This window comes from Mustela lutreola, chromosome 16 (genome assembly GCF_030435805.1).
Source record: "Mustela lutreola isolate mMusLut2 chromosome 16, mMusLut2.pri, whole genome shotgun sequence".
In the NCBI taxonomy this organism is placed as follows: Eukaryota; Metazoa; Chordata; class Mammalia; order Carnivora; family Mustelidae; genus Mustela; species Mustela lutreola.
Window position 1 is genome coordinate 7,517,813 of NC_081305.1, and position 19,715 is coordinate 7,537,527.

Sequence of the window (19,715 nt, forward strand, 5' to 3'; positions counted from 1 at the left end):
GGTACTTCTTCGGTGAAGTACTCTTATGTTACTCAGGTAGCTGCATTTCAAAAAGATCTTTACTGCTACAACTACAAAAACTAAGACGATTTCTATGTAAAGAATTTAACTGCAGCAAGAGTCACAATAGGTGCTTGATCTCAGCCGATACAAGAGGGTTGAACCTGAGGATACATGAGGGCTTCTTAGGGACTGCCAGTGAGATGAAGCTGAGTCTATTTTATTTTCTCTCTGCTCTCCCCCACTTCCATATACTGTCTAACTGTCCTCTGTCTTATATTACTTTGTGTAAGAAGACAAGTCAAATCATCACAAATGAAAGAAACCTCTTCAAAAAACAATTTAAATATGGCAGAACAAAAATATTGATGTGAAAAGGAAGTCATTCTGTCTTTTGGGGAAGAAAGAGTGGGATTTGCTGATAGCATGTCTACAGAAGGAATGTAGGGGGGGTGGTGGAGAGGGTGCGGGAAAGGGATGGAACAGCCTTGTGGTGAGCTGGGAGGATGCTAGAAGGAAGGGAACAATGGTCACAGAATGAGATGTCTTCACTGAAGTGCCGCACCCTCCAGGAGACCTCCCTGAGCCCCACTGTGGTTAGAGTCTCCCAAGTATACTCTCACATAGGGTGACATGGCTGTTTCATCAGGAAATTCTGGTTTGAGCACTGAAAGTTTCAGTTCCTGGGAACCCACCTGGAAGGTTGGTCCCCTGACCGCCATGGCACCCTCCCCTTTCCTCTCACTGACCTTAGCACATCTGAGTACAGTGGTTAGTTACAAGGTGTGTAGTTTCTTTATCCCCTTCATTTTCTTGTATCTATTTCCCCCCATTAGGCAGTAGATATCATGAGTACACAAGCTGTACAGTGGCTTGCACATAGCGGGCCTTCAAGTGTTTATTGAATAAAGAAATGTGCTGGACAGGAACAGGTAGTCAGGCTCTACATATGCGAAGACAGAGATGAGGAGAGAGCCTGGTATGTTCACAGCATGGCCAGTGCACAGTCAGAGGCTGGGGTGAGACCATCTGAGAGCGTTTGCGTTTGGACGGCCGTTGACCTGTTCAGGGTCTGCTGAAAGCTATGATCTGCTCCCCACAGAAATGCACAATCGCACATCATGTAGCATATAGATTCGAAGGTTAGAACAAGAGTGATGAAACTACAGCCCTTTGGTTAAATCTGGCCAGTGGCATGTTTGTCAGTAAAGTTTTATTGGAACACAGCCAAATCACTCATTTGCATATCATCTGCAGCTGCTTTTCTTACCCAAGGGTTGAGTTGCATGGTTGAAGTAGAGAGTGTGATGGGCCTACAAAGCCTCAGATGTACCCTTGGGCCCTTCACAGAAGAAAACTGTTTTCTCAAGTTTAGAGAACTGTGAGGGCCTATGGGTGCCTAAACCTAGGATTAACCCTTGTTGGAGAGGTTTGAGAGCCACTGGAGGATATTAAGGGTGACAGTAAAGCTATCAGTCCCCCTTTGGGGGCAATGACTCTGGTTGTGCTGTGGTGTGCAAAGCTTGGGACTGTGGTGGGGAAACCTTTGTAGCAATGGCCCCCAAAGGTGGGATGGTAAGATTGAACCCGGACGGGGTGGAGAGGAGAGCACAAATTTTCAGATGCCTACCTTTCCTGCTTGCTCAACTTCTCAGCACACTCAACTCTGCTCCTGGTAGAAGTGCAAAGAGAACACCCCTGGCAGTTATAGTCTGCACTTGACCATGAGCTGCTGGGTCCCACACAGATATCGTCAGATCAGCCCCTCTCAGGCTCATCCCTGGCAGTGTGCAGAGCTCTGATCAGGGGAATTTACTCGCACGCTTCTGCTTTGTGCAGTGCTGGCTTTAAAAAGATCTAAACCCAAAAATTGAAAAAAATAATCTAAACCCCTGTAGGAAAAACAAACAAACAAACAAACAAACAAAAACCCTGTAGGGTTCACAGACTGAGTCAAAGAGCAAGAACTTAGGGTTGGTGTTCAAAACAACCATTGCCTTTGAAATGTGAGGTCTTGACAGTTCTGCATCAGGACAAAATTAGGAGGCAATAAGATCTAGCTACTCACTCTCTGTACCAGTGTGTTACCTTTGTCTATGATGCTGGGAGCATCAAGAAATAAAGTGCAGCACGTGCCCTCAGATCTGCTCCCCCGGGAACACTCTCTTCATCTGCCCCATCAGGGCACAGGGACCACATCTGGAAATGAGATAGCTATTGGAAGTGTTACCTTCAATTTTTTCTTCCATCCGGAAGAACTTAGGCAATTGTTTGTCATAAGCACTGCCCTCAATGTAGAGCTCTTCCAGTGCTGGGCAGTTGTGGGGACTAAGAATGTTGTGAGGGGTGATAAGAGCTTTGGGGAGGGAGAGAATTGGACAGATCGTGCTACAGGGTGGATACTCCTCAAAAACACTATACTATGTGAAAGAAAAAAGTCACAAAAGACCACAGATTATAGGATTCCACTTATATGAAATGTCCAGAATAGACAAATCCACAGAGACAAAGATCAGGTTAGCGTCCGCCAAGCCTAGAGGGAGTTGTGACTGGGGAGTGAGCGCTTAATGGGGCTGGGGTTTAATTTGACACTATGGAGATATTTTGGAACTAGGTAGAGGTGGTAGTTGTACAATATTGTGAAGGTACTAAATACCACTGAATTGTTGATTTAAAAACGGGTAGTTTTATGCTTTATGAACTTTGCCTCAGTAAATTACTCTAAAAAGAGATAGGAGGAGGAGTTCGAGGAAGAAGAGGAGGAAGAAGGACATGGCCCTTGAAGGGTATGCTTTGTGGGATTCTAAGAGCCATCTTCAGCCATCCCCTGGGTAGAACTGTCCTGTATGTCGGTGGCTGTATTAATCCTTCTGCTTATATTTGCTCTCTCCGTCTTGCCACCCCATGCCACTGATTTCCTCCCATAATTCCAAAATCCAGCTGTTCCTCTCTTGTCTTGCTATTACCCCCTTCGTCTGGGTCCTTCACTTCCCCAGAGCAGGAGATGTCCTTTCTCCCTACCTCCACTTTCTGCACTTCCAGGCTTCCCCCAGTCCTGGGCTGGAGAAATCTCCACAGCACACCTCTGGCACAGTCGCATTCTGCTGGGCCCCATATCTGTTCTGGCTCCCTTACTCTTGGTAGAGAGTTCTAGTTCACTACCCTGAAAAGGACCATGGGTCTGGATTCAGAAGCTCTAGGGCATCCTGATTCAGACATTGACTAGGGTTTCATCTTGGCCACCCCCTGTGAGTGTGTTAATTTACACAGGCTCATTTTATTTTTCCTTTGTGTTTTCCTTTTGTTACATGAGGGTAATAACAGTCCATCATGGGGCTTGGGGAGAATCAAGTGAGGTTATTGTGGCTGAGAGTGACTGAGCATTTGCCCTGGCAGACTCTGGACTAAGGACATCATTTGAATTTTCTCAAATCATAGAAGATTACATTCAATCTAAGGCCCTGTATATGTTTGGTGTACTGTTATTATCACCATCATCACCATTTTTTACAGTCCTCTTCAGTATGGCCTAATGCTGTGACTCGTTACTTTCAAGCCATGTGTTAGGTCAGTTTCACCACCCCTGAGCATGTCCCATGTATCCTTGCCTCCAGACCCGAGGTAGACAGTTCTCTGCCTACAACTCCCTTCCTTTCCTCAAAGTCAGGCTACCTGCAGAATCTCTAGCACAGTTCCCCGCAGGGAAGGTCTGAGAAGACTGTGGCTATTTTTCCAAAGGTTTCTCAGACTCAAACTGTCTCAGGTGACCATTGGGAGAGAGAGGCAGAGGCCCCCAGATCTTTGCCTTGCCCTGGCTACTGAGCATCCAACAGAAATTCACAGCCACGCATGCAGCCATGCATCCCCAAATTGGCTCAGGAAAAGTCACATCCTGGTTCGCTAAATTTTAACCATGCAAATATTTGCATTAACATGTCCTACCAAACTTTACTCTCTAGTTATAATGCCAGTGTTGGGTGGGGCATTCCTTTTAAATGCCATATGTGGTGAGTGTGGCTGATCCAGCCTCCGACTCCCTGCCCTGGGATGACCTGCTTCTTGTACATGGCCCAGAGGTTGGTGGCTGCTGTGCAGTCTCCTTTTCCTCCTGTCATTCAGGTTGTATCCAGGAAGGCTGATAAGGAAGGAGACCTGCAGAGAGGCAGGAAACTGACCGTTGATGCTTTTGTGATCACTTGACAGATGATGTGACTTTCCAAGCATCCAAACAGACACCAAACTCTTCCCTCCTCCCATCCATCCCTTTATTAGGATTTTATCTTAGACCCTCCTGAAAGGGAATATACAGGCCCATGTCTTGGCTGAGATCCCACGGACAGTGTTTGGCTTATTGATTCCTTGAATAAATGTTTATTTGGTACATACTCTGTGCCAGGAATAATGCTAGGTCTTGGAGTAAGAGGGGAAGCCCATGAACATGTTCACAGGCCTCCCCAAGATTACCACTTGGTGGGGATGACAAATAAGGAATTACCATCAGACCGTGTTGTGAGTTCAATGGTAGAAATCAGAGTGTGTATAGGAACAAAAAACAGGCATCTCCCTGGTGAGGAGTAGTTTGGGAAGGCTTCTGTAGGTGTTAACCTGTGGGATGAAACCTGAAGAATGGAGAATGACCTGTGGAGGGAATTTTACAGGACAGTAGAACGGCCTGTGCAAAGGCTTGGAGGTGAGTGACCGTGTGGTGCATTCAAAGAAGTGAAAGGGGGATCAGTGTGGTGGCTGGAGTGGATGGAGAGCTCTGCTGGGTTGGGAAGAATAGGGAGGGAGGAAAAAAGTGAGAAACGAGGCTGGAGAAAGTAGCTGAGCCCGGCCTCTCAAATGTCTCCCTGACCCCAGGGGACCCAGAGAGAGTCACCTCTGTGCGGAAGTGTTGGGACAGCTGGAATCACAAGCTCCTCTGAGTTCTAGCTTCCCCAGTACTTATGAGCAAGTCACTACTACTCTGGACCTTATTGTCTTTCTCTAAGAAGACCTTACTACACACAAAGAGGGAGGATTGGAGGTAAAGCGCCATTGTTGACGGTTTCCATGTGATCAAGGCTTCCTTGGAGATGCTGATGCTGTGGCTGTTGGATTTCGCCCCCTCTGGCCTCAGTTGGCACACATGGAGCCTGAAAGGCTGGTCACTGAGCAGGCAGAAGGGGCATCTAGCTGCACTCAGCTACAGACAGAACACTGGTAGTTTTTCCTGACTCTTTCAGTAGAGAAGAAGCCTTTGGCACCAAACAGATGCAGATTTGGCTCTCTTCTGTTGTCTGCTCATTTTGTTCACCTCTTCTCTCACTCCAGCACTGCGTCCCTGTTGTGCACAAGGATGTTCTCAGCCCCAGGGAGACACATGGTGAGCCAGACACCCATGATTGATCCATCCTTGCCATATAATCAGTAAGAGAGAAAGTAAATAAAGAAGTAGAGGAGTAATGGCCACAATATTCGGAGGAGCTAGAGAACCCGTAGAGCATCACCAGGGCTCCCTCCCTGCAATGGAAGTTTACAGTTCAAACCTTGGCTTTATTGATTATCACATGTGGAAGTTTCTGGACCCTTCTATGCCTCAGTTTCCTCATTTTCAAAATGCAAGGATTTAGGGCTCAACCACTCAAGAAATGGTGGTTTTTAACTTTGCTGCACCAGAATCCCCTGGGCAAATCTTAGAAGTCCCAGTGACCAGATTGTACCCACACCAGTGCAGTCAGGGTCCCCAGGGTAGGACCCAGACACTAAAATTTTCTGAGAGATTCTTAGGTGATTCCAATGTGCAGTCCAGTTTGGGAACCAGCCCTCTAGTCCAGTGCTTCTCATACTTTAATGTGCCTATGAGTCACCTGGAATCTTGGAATATGCAGATTCTGACTCATTAGCTCTGGGATGGGGCTAGTGTATTTACACTTCTAATGAGGCTTGGGTGGTCGTTCTCAGGTGGGGTGATTTTGTCCCCAGTGGACATTTGGCAAAGTCAGAGATGTGTTTGGTTGTCACAATTGGGAGTTGAGGGTGCTATTACCATCTAGTGGGTGTAGGCCAGGGAAGCTGCTAAACATCCTACAATGCAAGAATTTTCTGGCCTCCAATATCAATACTACTGAGGTTGAGAAATCCTTTTCCCAGTGAAGCTGATGCTGCTGGTCCACAGTCCACATCCCGAATGGCAACAGAGTCTCCTCTGGCTTAGCCACAGTGACTCTGGGCTAAGCTATATAAGTGAAACTGAGAATTTATCTCAAGGTGAGCTGACGAAAATTAGGAAAGGCCAGTCTTTGTCCATTGTTGGGGGTTTTGGTGGAAGGTGGGGAGGATTTCACCAGCCCTGAATTACTGATGTTAAAGAAGTAGCTGTTTGAATGTCTGTAAGGACTGGGCATTCAGAAACCAAGGGAGAATGTGCATGTATCTGCCGGATTTAAGTAGCAAATACAAAAAAGAACTGAAGAAGGCAAAGGCATGAATTATTAACAGGGCTGGGTGTGAAAAGTGTAGCGCAAGCCTTTTTAACACTGTTTGAGATCAGGATGAGGAAAAATGGGCAGAGACTTAATTGTTTCATTGACTTTTGCAGAGGAAACCCGGAGTCATCAAATACACACAGAGAGGGCAGAAGAAGAATTCAAGTGCCACTCTTTCCTCCTTTACTTTTTTTTTTTTAAAGATTAATTTGTAATTTATAGCTTTAATGACCTGCCTGGTGATGGAGTTGAGATCTGGATGTAGGATTCATAACGCAACGACCCTTGCACAGCTCTCCAGAGTTTTTCCTCCACCCCAAATCCCCTGCCATACTTACACCCTCATGATTTTTCATCCAGATGAATGCAGTGGGTTCCTCAGTGGTTTTTCTGAGTTTACTCTGTCAGCCTTCCCCCCAGACCATCTCCATACTGGGGCCGATAGGAGGTTTCTCAGAAGAACATCTGATCTCTTGAGCGTGGGGGAAGTTGTCTAATGCCCTTCATTGCTGTGGTCAGTTAAACTTCCTAGGATCCATGGTCCTCTGAGCATGATCCATGGACCCTGGTAGGTCCCCAAGACTTGCAGGAGGTTTGAGAGGTCAGAACTATTTTCATAACATTGAGACACTATTTGTCTTTTTCACTGTGGACAGTGGGCCTGCTGGTACAAAAGCTGTAGCGGATGATAATGTTGGTGCCTTGTAGGAGTCAAAGAGGCAGTTACGCAATTCAACATATACAGGCTGGCATGGTCTTCTTTACTACCAGGCTCTCACATTAAAACACATGTACACACACACACACACACACACACACACACACACACAGTAACAGCAAGGAAATAAATAAAGCTAATTTTTCTTAAGAATGTCCTTGATAAAGCAGTAAATATTGTTAGTTTCATGAAATCTCAAGCTTTGGCTCGACATCTTTTAGAACTTTGTATGATGAAATGAGGAGTACACGGAAAACACTGCTGTTGCCTGGCAAACTGTGGTGGCTGCCCAAGGAAAAGCCCTTGTGTGATTGAGTTGCGAGCTCAACTAGCTCCTTTTTCCATGCAACACCATTACATGGAAGAATAACTGGCAGACAAATTATAATTATTCGAAGTTGGTAATTGGGAGACATTTCCTTGACAACGGGATGATGTGAGCTTGTCACTTCAAGAAAAACAATGATAGTATTTGTTGCCAATGTTAAAATTCAGGCTTTCAAGTGAAAATTAGAATTTTGGAAAACTGTGAGCTTGACAACTTCCCAGTACTTAAATACGTCTGAATGGTTGGTGGTGTTAACAAAGGTGGGTTTAGGTTTTTTTTTTTTTTTTTAGTATCATATAAATGAAATGTGAAAATATTTGAGAAAGATCTGCATATCTTGGGGCATCCATATTTTCTAAATGAGTCATCATGCATTATCAGTTTTTCAAAGTGCAAGATAATTGATGAATTTTAATTGGACAGATTACAAAAAAATATTGATATTGTTTCAGATTCTACATTGAAACTAACCTTCAAGAAATACTCCTTGTTGAGCTTTGGTGTAGTATCAAATAAGACTACCCACAATTATCTGAAAAGACTGTTAAAACATTCTTCTCTTTCCTAACTATATATCTATGTAGTCTGGATTTACTTCATCTACTTCAACCAAAAAGTAAATTATAACAATCAAGCTCTCTTTTATTAAGGGATTTTCAAAAAAAAAAAAAAAAAAAGTTAAACAATGCCACTCTTCTCCCTAAATTGTTTTTTTCCCTGAAAACTATGGTTCTTTAAAATAAACATTATTATTTATGTTGACATGTAATCGATTTAGTATTGTTATTTTAAATGAATGAATATTTTTAAATGTCATCAGCTTGAATATCAATAGACACAACTCATATAAACAAAAACTCTTTGGGGACCTTAATAGATTGTCACTGTGTAAATAGGTCCCTGGGACCAAGAGTTTGAGTATTGTCATCTTAGACCTTCAGCACTGTCACCTCTTTGATCTGTGTGCTCAGAGTGATGTGCTCCTCTTGTTTTTAACCTGTAAATGTTAAAACCCCAGAGATCATTGCATTTCAGAGAGTGATCACGTTACATTATCGGCTGCAGTTTCACAAGGCTAAGGAGTTTGGGAGTTCGGAGGCTTAATGACCTGCAGCATGGAAAGCCATGCTGTGAAAAATAATACCAAACAGCTGGTGGGAATCGAATGCCCACAGAGAGTTGTCCTTGGATGTGTCAATCTTTCACCTCGAACTTGTAGACCTATAACTATGATCTCTCCATTAAGCGGGAGCCAGGCTGGGCCATGTGTAGATTATTCCTTGAAAGGGCATTTGTCATGGTGGATGGGATTCTGGGGGTTGCTTTTTCAGTGTTGCCTCTTCTTCTTTCTCAGAGATGACCCATAAGTTGGCCCAAATGGACCGGTAGCCAATGAGAATGTCAGCCCTTCCATAAGCCCGTCTCCGCAGAGCTACAGGCATTTTCAGGCCTCATCTAGCCTCCTCATGGGGTAAGTTGTCTTGGCCTGGACCAGATGGATTCCCTCAGGAGGTTTGGCTAAAACATCTTCTTTTTCTGAATGTCTGAAGCCCGTAAGCTCATAGGCACCCATCTGTTCCTCTTGAAAATGTGTCTTGCCATTGGGTTTGGGATGATATGGAATTTCCACTGCAAGTGAAATGTCTCTGGCCTATTTCCTCTGACACCCAGTTCCCACTTCACAGGTGATGGGTTTTCTGGAAAGACAGACTTAAATGTGATGCTAGCACTTTGGAGTTCTGTGTCTGATTGTAGTGTCTAAATTTGGCCATTCACCCTCTTGATCTCTAGTCTCCCTACTCAAAGGAGCTGTGTGAACAAGGGCAAAAGCTAAATGGAAACCACAAAAGGCTTGAACAGAAACTGATGAACCAAGAAATGTGGGATTCCTGTGATAAGCAGGGATTAAGCCAAGACTTCAGGAAAGCTATCTACTTCTCCTTCTTGAATCTCTGTTTGTTTTACCTGCAAATAAGAGGATATCATGACTATAATTCAAGAAAAAGCCAAATCAACTGTTCAAATAGGGTAACTAGACACAGTTGGCCTCAGATACTAGCAGGTTACTCACATGGGCAGCCCAATCCTTGATGGTCCAAGTAACTTGGTCAATAATTGGAGAAGGGGGAAGGTAAAATGGAGATGAGAAGGCTTATTCCCCTCCCATATGAGAGATAGTACAGGAAAAAGAACAAAGAATATGTCCTTCTGGACAATGTTTCTCAGTCTCAACACTATTGACATTTTGGGCTGTATCATTCTTTGCTGTGGCGGGGCCGTCCTCTATGGTATAGGATGTTTAGGAGCAACTCTGATCTTAACCCAGTAGATACTAGTAGGACCCTTCTTTCTCTAAGTGACAACAATAAAAATTGCCTATAGACATTGCCAAATATGTCTCCCATCCCTTAACCTGAGAACCACTGCTCTGGGGTCCCTGCAAGAGTGGCCTGGCTTCTGCATTTGAGAAACAGAAATTAGTTACACATATACCAGTGAATATCCTCTATCTCTGGACAACCAGCTTAGAAAGTCCTCTTCTGATGGTGAACAATTTGGAAAAGGAATGGACCCAGGGTCTGAGATTCTTGCTGCACACTGCTCTCTGGGACAACCCCTCTTTCTAATTTCCTGTGAAGAAAAGCAAAAAGTCAATCTCTTTCCACCACAGTTCAGATAAGGAAGAAGAAAATGCACATGGTAGAGTTCAGGGCTATAATGTTTGGTTTATCCCTTGGTAACATACTATCCCAAGTATTATTATACTTTATAATTATATTATATTATATATATATAATATTATTATATATTATTATAAATTATTATACATTATCCAGGACTCAGATTAGCAGCCTTTCTCCGGAAAGTGTTTTCTGGCTACCTGTTTCATATAATTTCCCTCTGAAATCTTTTAATATTTGGCTAAAGATCATTTTGTGTTTTCTAGTCATTTTAACAGACATTTTTGGGTCTTTTTTGGGGGGGAGGGTCCACCCAATAGAAGTAAGGTTGCCAGGTCTCTTACTTATAATTTGTTACAGGGAAGGTGTTTATTGTTTTGGATCCATCTCACCTCGATGGAGGTAGCAGGATGATGTGTTATAGATGAGGACTATACTCTGGGTTCTAATCTCGGCAATCTGAACAAGCATCCATTATCCCAAACTGTAAAACAAGGAACTCAATTCAAAGGAAATTGGTGAGAAGGAAACATATAGTTGCCCAAAGACATGTTAGAGATCCATCCAACAACATTTACAGCCCCTTCACCTCTTACTGCCTGTTAACCTTCAGCATCTCACTTTACTACCTTGAGCCTTAGTTCCCTAATCAGTAAAATCCAAGTGTAGTAATATGTGCATTAGAAAGCTTTTGTGTAGATGAAAGAATGAATATACAGAATGAGAACTGAGCCCTGAGGAGGTTCGGGAAAGAGACGACCAAGTCTCCAGGGGTTGAGTTTGGGTGGAGTGGGAGACTTGAGCAAGCATGTAATTGTGAAGAGATGGGCCCAAGAATATTTTAACCGCTATGAACGTTTGGGGAGGAAGAGTAGAAACATCTAAACAATTTTTTTAAAATGAAGTGTTTGTGGAAAAAAAAATCTGTCTTCCACTTAAAAAAATCTAGGTGATTGCTAGTTTATTTATACAAGCTTTCAGGTCAGATTTGTGGCTTTTTCCAGTGGCAAATTCTACAGAAAGAGACATGAGGGAACCCACATTTTTATAGATTACATAAAAATGTGGCTGTAAAAACTCCCCTTAAGTTCTCAACAAACACTGGTTTCTTCTTCTCTGATAGGATCTTGTGCAGGTATCCTGTGCAGTATCCACGTGTCCCTCTCTTATAACTGATAGATATTCTAAGTGTGCCAACATGTTGACAAAACTGAATGGGAATGGCAGGTGAAGGAGGTGGCACTTGGATCAAGTTTGTGATGCATTTTTATAATGGGAAAACTGTGAGTTTTGGTCTAGACAAGAAGTAATCAAAGATGAGTTTGGACCATGTTTGGTTTTATTATTTTAAAAAGTATATACTACACAGCAGCTATGGATTGGAGCAACTCAAGCTGCAAAACAGATTTGGCTGAAAGTGCATTCTTATTATTTCTGGGGCCAGAGCCCATACCAATTCATGACTCAGGCATTCAGAGCGAACTTCCAATGATGAAACCTTTCTGATGAATTTGTGGCAGGAATTGGTGGAGGGTATTTGGTCCTTCATCAATTTCTCAGCTCCTGGAGAGGAGACTTGGGTGAGAGGCAAGGGCTGACAGGCCCCAAGAAGGTCCCATTGTCCAAGAGAGGCAGCCTCGTGTGGGGAGGAAGGCTGGTATTAGAGTCAGAGAGAAGCTCCTGCACATTGTGCATTTCTTCTCTTAAATAATAGCTTTGTTGAAATATTACTCACATACCATAAAATTTACCATTTTTTAACATCTTAATTTCATTTATTTCCAGTGTTCTAAGATTAATTGTTTATGCACCACACCCAGTACTCCATGCAATACGTGCCCTCCTTAATACTCACCACCAGGCTCACCCATCCCCCCACCCCATTCCTTTCCCAAACCCTCAGTTTGTTTCTCAGAGTTCACAGTCTCTCATGCTTCATCTCCTCCTCTGATTTCTCCCAATTCACTTTTCCTTTCCTTCTCCTAATGTCCTCCATGTTATTCCTTATGCTCCAAAGTAAGTGAAAAGAGAAAGTTGACTTTCTCTGCTTGACTTATTTCACTCAGCATAATTTCCTCCAGTCCTGTCCATGTTGATACAAAAGTTGGGTACTCATCCTTTCTGATGGCTGCATAATATTCCATTGTGTATATGGACCACATCATCCTTACCCATTCGTCTGTTGAAGGGCATCTCAGCTCTTTCCACAGTTTGATGATTGTAGATATTGCTGCTATGAACATTGGGATACATATGGTCCTTATTTTCACTATATCTGTAACTGGATGTTATATTTGAGAGCAGTTTTAGGGACACAGTAAAATTAGGTGGAAGGTACAGAGATTTCCCATATGTCCCCTGCTCCCACACATGCAGAGACTCCTCCACTAGCAGTGTCATGCTCCAGAGTGGTACATTAGCTATCTTTCATGAACCTGCACTGACACGTTGTTATCACCCAAAGCCGATAATAGTCCACACTAGGGTTCACTCTTGATGTACATTCTATGTGCTTAGACAAATGAATAATGACATATGTCTACCCTAATAGTATCATGTGCTCAAATTCACCATTTGAGCTGTGCTCTGTGCTCAAATTCACCATTTTAAAGTATAGAATTCAGTGTTTTTTTAGTATATGAATATGCTTATGCAACCATCACCACCATCTAATTCCAGAATATTATCATAGCCTCTAAATAGATACTCCTTAGCCCTCAGCAGCCACTCTCCAACCCTCCTCCATGAGCCCCTGGCAGTCACTAATCTTTCTGTCTCTGTGGATTTTCCTGTTCTGGATATTTCATGTAAATGGAAACATGTAATATATGGCTTTATATGACTGGCTTCTTTTACTTAGTTTAATGTTTTCAAGACTTGTCATGTTGTAGCATGTGTCAGTTCTTTATTCTTTGGGATTGTCACATATATTCTATGGCAGTGTCACATGTTTTGTTCATTCATTCATTGGTTGGTAGACATTTGGACTGTCTTCCATTTTTTTGGTTATTAAAAGTAATGATACTGTGAACATGTATGTAAAGGTTTCTGTATGGACACATATTTCTCTTGGAAATTCTCATGGAAATATGCCTAGGAGTGAAATTGGTGGATCATGTGGCTGTATGTTTAACATTTTGAGGAACTGCCAAGCTGTTTTTCAAAGTGGCTGGGCCATGTTATTATTTTACCAGCAATATATAAGGGTTCCAATTTCTCCAGATTTCACCAAGACTTGTTATTGTTGGTCTTTTTGATACATTCATTTATTCTTTCATTTATTTTCTCAACAGTTAGTTACTGGGTACCTATGTCTGCTAGAGACTATGGCAAAACAATGAGAAAATCACACAAGAAGCTTATGATGTTTTCACAGAGAAAAACTGTAATTGTAGGATAATATAAATAAAACAACATGCAATTTTGTGAAGAATTACAAGGTGGGGGCAGTGCACGATGCTCTGAGATTGCATACCAGTGAGACCAGACTTTACCCAGGGGTTTAAGGATGGTTTCCCTGAGGAGGCAGTGACAGGGCTGAAAGGTACAAGGTAAATGTTTATTATGTGGATATTTGACTGTGAGCAATAGTGTGAATGTATCTGTGCCTCTCTTCTTCCTGTGCGATACAGAGTTAGAGTGGTTTGGGGGCTCAGTGCAAGCCAGTGTCAGTCACAGATAAATTCCCTCGATTAGTGAGTCTCTGGTTTCCACTTGTAATCTTCCACCATCACTCACACTCTAGAAGAGTGGTCTCTAGACAGATAATGGTGAAGATGATGCTGAAGATGTTGAAGTAAGCTAGGATTTGGTGAGTGCCTTCTGTGTGCTAGGTACTGTGCTAAAAAATTTACCACATCTTATTCATTCCTCGTGACGACACTGCAATGGAAGGGGGTCAGCATGAGATTAGAAAGAGGGAGAAGATAAAGAAAGCAATGGGATATATCCCACAGCAACTTCTTTCAAGATATGTCTCCAAAGGCAAAGGAAACAAAAGCGAAAATCAACTTTTGGGACTTCATCAAGATCAAAAGCTTCTGCACAGCAAAGGAAACATTTAACAAAACAAAGAGGCAACCCATGGAATGGGAGAAGATATTTGCAAATGACAGTACAGACAAAAGGTTGATATCCAGGATTTATAAAGAACTCATCAAACTCAACACACACAGAACAGATAATCATGTCAAAAAATGGGCAGAAGACATAAACAGACACTTCTCCAATGAAGACATACAAATGGCTATCAGACACATGAAAAAATGTTCATCATCACTAGCCATCAGGGAGATTCAAATTAAAACCACATTGAGATACCACCTTACACCAGTTAGAATGGCCAAAATTAGCAAGACAGGAAACAACATGTGTTGGAGGGGATGTGGAGAAAGGGGAACCCTCTTACACTTTTGGTGGGAATGCAAGTTGGTGCAGCCACTTTGGAGAACAGTGTGGAGATTCCTCAAGAAATTAAAAATAGAGCTTCCCTATGCCCTGCAATTGCATTACTGGGTATTTACCCAAAAGATACAGATGTAGTGAAAAGAAGGGCCTTCTGTACCCCAATGTTCATAGCAGCAATGGCCATAGTCGCCAAACTGTGGAAAGAACCAAGATGCCCTTCAACGGACAAATGGATAAGAAAGATGTGGTCCATATACACTATGGAGTATGATGCCTCCATCAGAAAGGATGAATACCCAACTTTTGTAGCAACATGGATGGGACTGGAAGAGATTATGCTGAGTGAAATAAGTCAAGCAGAGAGAGTCAATTATCGTATGGTTTCACTTATTTGTGGAGCATAACAAATAACATGGAGGACAAGGGGAGATAGAGAGGAGAAGGGAGTTGAGGGAAATTAGAAGGGGAGGTGAACCATGAGAGACTATGGACTCTGAAAAACAACCTGAGGGCTTTGAAGGGGCGGGGCAGTGGGAGGTTGGGGGAACCAGGTAGTGGGTATTAGAGAGGGCACGGATTGCATGGAGCACTGGGTGTGGTACAAAAACAATGAATACTGTTACGCTGAAAGGAAATTAAAAAAAAAAAAAAAAAAAAAGAAGGCAATGGGGAAAAAAGGCACTGAGTTTCTGTATGAGGGAACTGGGATTGTGGTTGAAGAAATAATTCTGAGGCAGATATTTCTGAGCACCTTTAGAAAGCTCCTGAAACAGGTACTTGGTTTCAGAAAAAAATATTTTTATGCAATTTAATTCTGTTTATACTTAGAAGGGTATTTTATTTCTTGAATATGGAATGCAATTTCTTTTATTTCAAATTACTTCTCTGGTATTTAAACTAAATAGTTTAGCTTAATTACATATAACAAACCTCCCAGTATAAGGGCCTGGATCCCAAACCCAGCTACAAATTTGTTTCTAGCCCAGGCAATAAATGCATACCTGGAGCAAATTCAAAAAGGGAAACCACTTTAATTAGGTTTGAAAGTGTCTCCAATCAGTTCCAGAATAGCCGTCACTGGATTTATGGTGCGCCTTCCAAATTGTAGCTCTCTTCATACCCAGCTGAAGCGAGAAGGCCCCAGCGAAAACAGCATGATTTCTTGAAACCTAAATATTTATCTCTCCAAACAAGTGCCCCTAGAAAATATGGACAAGACCGATGGCAGGAAAAGTGGCTCACCTGGGCCAAGCCTGTCAGTTAACCTTTATCATTGTATCTACTTAATTGTGAGGGTTCTAGAAGCATTAATTCAATCAAACCTTCCTTGGAACAGTTCCATAAGTACAGTCTGACCCCACTAATCTGTCACACAACAATTACCTTCTCTCTTACATTTACATCCAATGGCAGTAAGAGAGGGCTTTACTGGAGCAGGAGCTGTCACTGAGACGCAGAGTGGGTAAGTGACTTGCAGAATGTTGCTAAATTCTAAATGTCAGGACCAGGATTCAAGGCCATGTCACTCCACCGCCAGTATTTTGAGCCCAAGGAACATACTCAAAGGAAAATGTTGCAATAAAAATAATGATCAGTCATCTCATTTATATGGTTCCCAACTGTTTTGAAGTTGGCTCACCTGTTAATTTCTGTTTGAGTCTTTTATCCTTGTTTTCCCAGCTGTAATACATGAATGTGATACAAACATGAGAAAATACACAGACAGCATGGGGTGTGAAGTTGGAAAAGTGGGACCAGAGCCTGGCTTTCCATTTCTCTGTGATGTAGCTTTGGGCTTAGCCACTCTGACCCTTGTTTGCTTCCTCTGGGTGGAGAGAATTAACACTTCTGGGAAAAGAGCTGTGGTGAATATGAAGGGAGAGAATGCCCTGTAGACTCTAAAATGCCTTCTGTGTTACTTACTACTTTCAAAATCTACAAGAGTATAATTAAGTCTGACAAAAAGAAGTCTGTGAGGTCTTCTCTGAGAGAGTTAACTGGAGATGGCACTTATCCTTGAACACTCAACAACCAGCTCTTCTTGTGGGAATGATGTCATAGTTGCAAAGAAGATAGGGCAACAAGGTTGGAACTCTCAGTATTTCCACAATGTGCTGGGCACTGTGCCAAGTGCTCTGTCGATATTATCCCACGTAAACACATCTGTGTGTTTGGTAGTATTATAATCCTCCCTTCACAGTTGGAAATTGTGCACCATTTGGGGCAATTTGCTCCAGTTAGCCCAGTTAAATGATCATCTCTTTTGTTACACCTTCTTTTGCCCTTCCATTTCCTTGTTATTATCAAAGTGGTTTGCCATTAGAGGTTTAAGTCTTTCTCCTAGATGACTGTCATGTATTTTTAATAGGATTGACTGTGTGGTAGTGTAGTAGACAGAACACATCCCTGCCCTCCCCCAAAGATGTCCACATTCTATTTCAGGACCTACAGATATGTTACCTGACATGGTAAAAGGGCTTTGCCTATATGATTGAGGCAAGGCCCTTGAGGTGGAAAGATTATCCTAAATATGTGGATGGGCCCAGTGTAATCAGAAAGGTCCAGTGTAATCCAAAAGGCAGAGAAGGAGAGATGATGACAAAGCAAAGGCTGGAGTGGTATATTTTAAAGGAGGAATAAGAAAGAGGTCAGTGCCAAGGGATACAAGCAGCCCATAGCAGCTGGAAAGGCAAGGAGATTAATTCTCCTCTAGAACTTTGAGAATGCATCCTGTTCTGATGTTATTGTGCTTATAGTCCAGTTAGACCCATTTTGGACTTCTCACCTCAAGAACTATAAGGCACTGGGTTTAAATTCACTGACCTTGAGTTGTTTTAAGCTCCTGAGTTTGTGATAATTTGTTATAGCAGCTATAGGAAACTAACACAAAGGGTCAAATTGAATAATTGTCAATGGCAAAACAAACAAACAAAAAAACAAAACAAAAAGCCCAACTGCACAGCATCATCATAAATATTCAAATAGCTCTCCTGCAGAGGACTATAAACATTCAGAGTAGCAACAGATTGGGAAGCCAGCCAGTGAGGTCAAGGCAACACAGCTAGGAAGTATAGGTCCTGGAATCCAAAATCAGGTTTTTCTGACCACGTCCACTCTCTTTCTTTATAAATATGACTTGTGTAGCAACTCACTCAGGTCCACAGCTGGTTACCAGAAGAGCAAGGCTTACATGTGGTCCTTATGCTCCAAATCCCATTTTCTCAAGAGCAGTGAGAACCAGATCTGGTTCTCCTGCCTCCTCTGTGTGCCTTATTTCTGCAGTCACCTGAGTGTGGTGCTCATTCATCACTTGTGACTAGTTTGTCTGTACTCAAGATCCTGTGCCAGTGATTAATTGGCATACAATAGAGCTCAGTGTGAAATAATCACTAATGAAGTGGTTAATGTTTGCTGAATGTCCCAAGACTGCACTTTGATTCCTCATCACCACCACCCATCATTGAAAGCGAGTCCTGATAGAAGAATCTTTCTTGGTGTAAACAGAGGCTGGGGTTATGCACAGTTCAGGGCATATCCTATAGAATATCATGTCCTCCCCAGTGCTGAGGTTAGGACACAGCTATATGACAGGGCTGTTTCTCAGGGAGGAAAGGAAACTACATGTGGTTGGGCACCCGTTGTCTACACAGAATTAGACCTGTGCTTTCAGATCACTTAATTCTCACAACTGCATTATGAAGTGTTATTTTATGCTTAGAGTAAGGGGTCAATGGGGTTAAAAAACAAAATTCAACTGAGTAAATTTGAAGATCTCATTGTCTTTATTAAGCAATTCATGAATTGGACAGCATCCCTTCTAGCAAGTAAAGGGATGCTCTTAGGGTCGTACAAAATGGAAGGTTTATATGGGAAGGAGGGAAGGGCATGGAAGTGGTTAGCAGAGGAAAAGAAAGGATTGCTTCAGGTCAGGACATCTTTTTGCAGGAAGGGACCTATAGGATTTTTGTCATGTTGATTACCTCCCGAGTGCTGATAGGAAATTTCAGATGGACTGTTAGTCAAATAGTTGCATTTCTGGGAAAGGCTAAAACTGTAATTCACTCTTGGTTTGCTGTTTTGGCGTCAGATGACTCCATTTTTGGCTTCTTGTCTCTTTTTTTAACATTGAGGGCAAAAAAAAAGTTGTAATTCATATCATTGGGTAATCAAAAGGTACTTAGTGTCCCCTGTTTCCACTTACAAACAGGAGTTTTCAAATTCCATTATTGACCAATGCATAATGCATAACATGTAGTTTATTTGGACATGCAAATGTCCTGAATAAAGTTGCTTTAAATCATTTGTGTAGTGCTGGATAAGACACCAAGTGTTGATGCAAACTATACCAGCATAGGATTCAAAGACTAGGATTGTACTTGGGCTATTAGTATTATTTTTTATCTTGGGCACATTAAAATTTTGAAAAGTCTTCTCTCTGGACTTTCTTACCTGTTGAGAGAGTGCAATGTGGAAAAATAGCATAGATTTGAAGACAGCAAATCTCGATTAAAATTCTGGTTCAGCCAGCTGTTAACTGTGGCCTTAGGAAGTCACTTAACCTCACTTACCCTCAGGTCCTTCATTAGGAAAATGAAGATAATGATATGTGGTGAGTAGGGCTCTTTAAGAATTAAAAATAATAAATTATAAACACCCAGAAAGCAAGTTGGCACATAGGAGTTCCCAGTAAGTGGTAGCTCTACAATGAGAGCTGTTTGACTAAGTAATCTCTAGATCCTCTGCATGTCTATAATTTTAGTTTTTCAAAACCTTTGACTGCTGTTTATGGGCAACTTATTACATAGTAGGCTCTATGCCAAAGATTATACTTACATTATCTCATTAAATCTTCATCACAACTTTAGGAGGTAAGTCCTATCAAATCCTTATAGATAAGGACACCTAGGCACAGAGAAGATAAATAAACTCTCCCTGTTAAAAAAAAACTAGCAAGTCAATATTTGAATCTAAATATCACTGTCTCCAGAACTCCCACTCTTTTAAAGATTTTATTTTTTTACTTGACAGAGATCACAAGTACGCAGAAAGGCAGGCGGGGGGTCGGGTGCGGGGGAAGCAGGCTCCCTGCCAAGCAGAGAGCCCAATGGGGGCTT

At 42.2% G+C, this 19,715-nt stretch overlaps 1 long non-coding RNA gene across 1 annotated transcript in view; it reads left to right on the forward strand.

The window, feature by feature from the left end:
• Window positions 1-19,715, forward strand: part of LOC131818435 (uncharacterized) — a 450,263-nt gene that overhangs the window by 217,423 nt on the left and 213,125 nt on the right. Inside the window, exon 3 of the long non-coding RNA XR_009348818.1 lies at window positions 8,868-8,984. This is a non-coding gene — a long non-coding RNA (uncharacterized LOC131818435). The remainder of the gene's footprint in view (window positions 1-8,867; window positions 8,985-19,715) is intronic.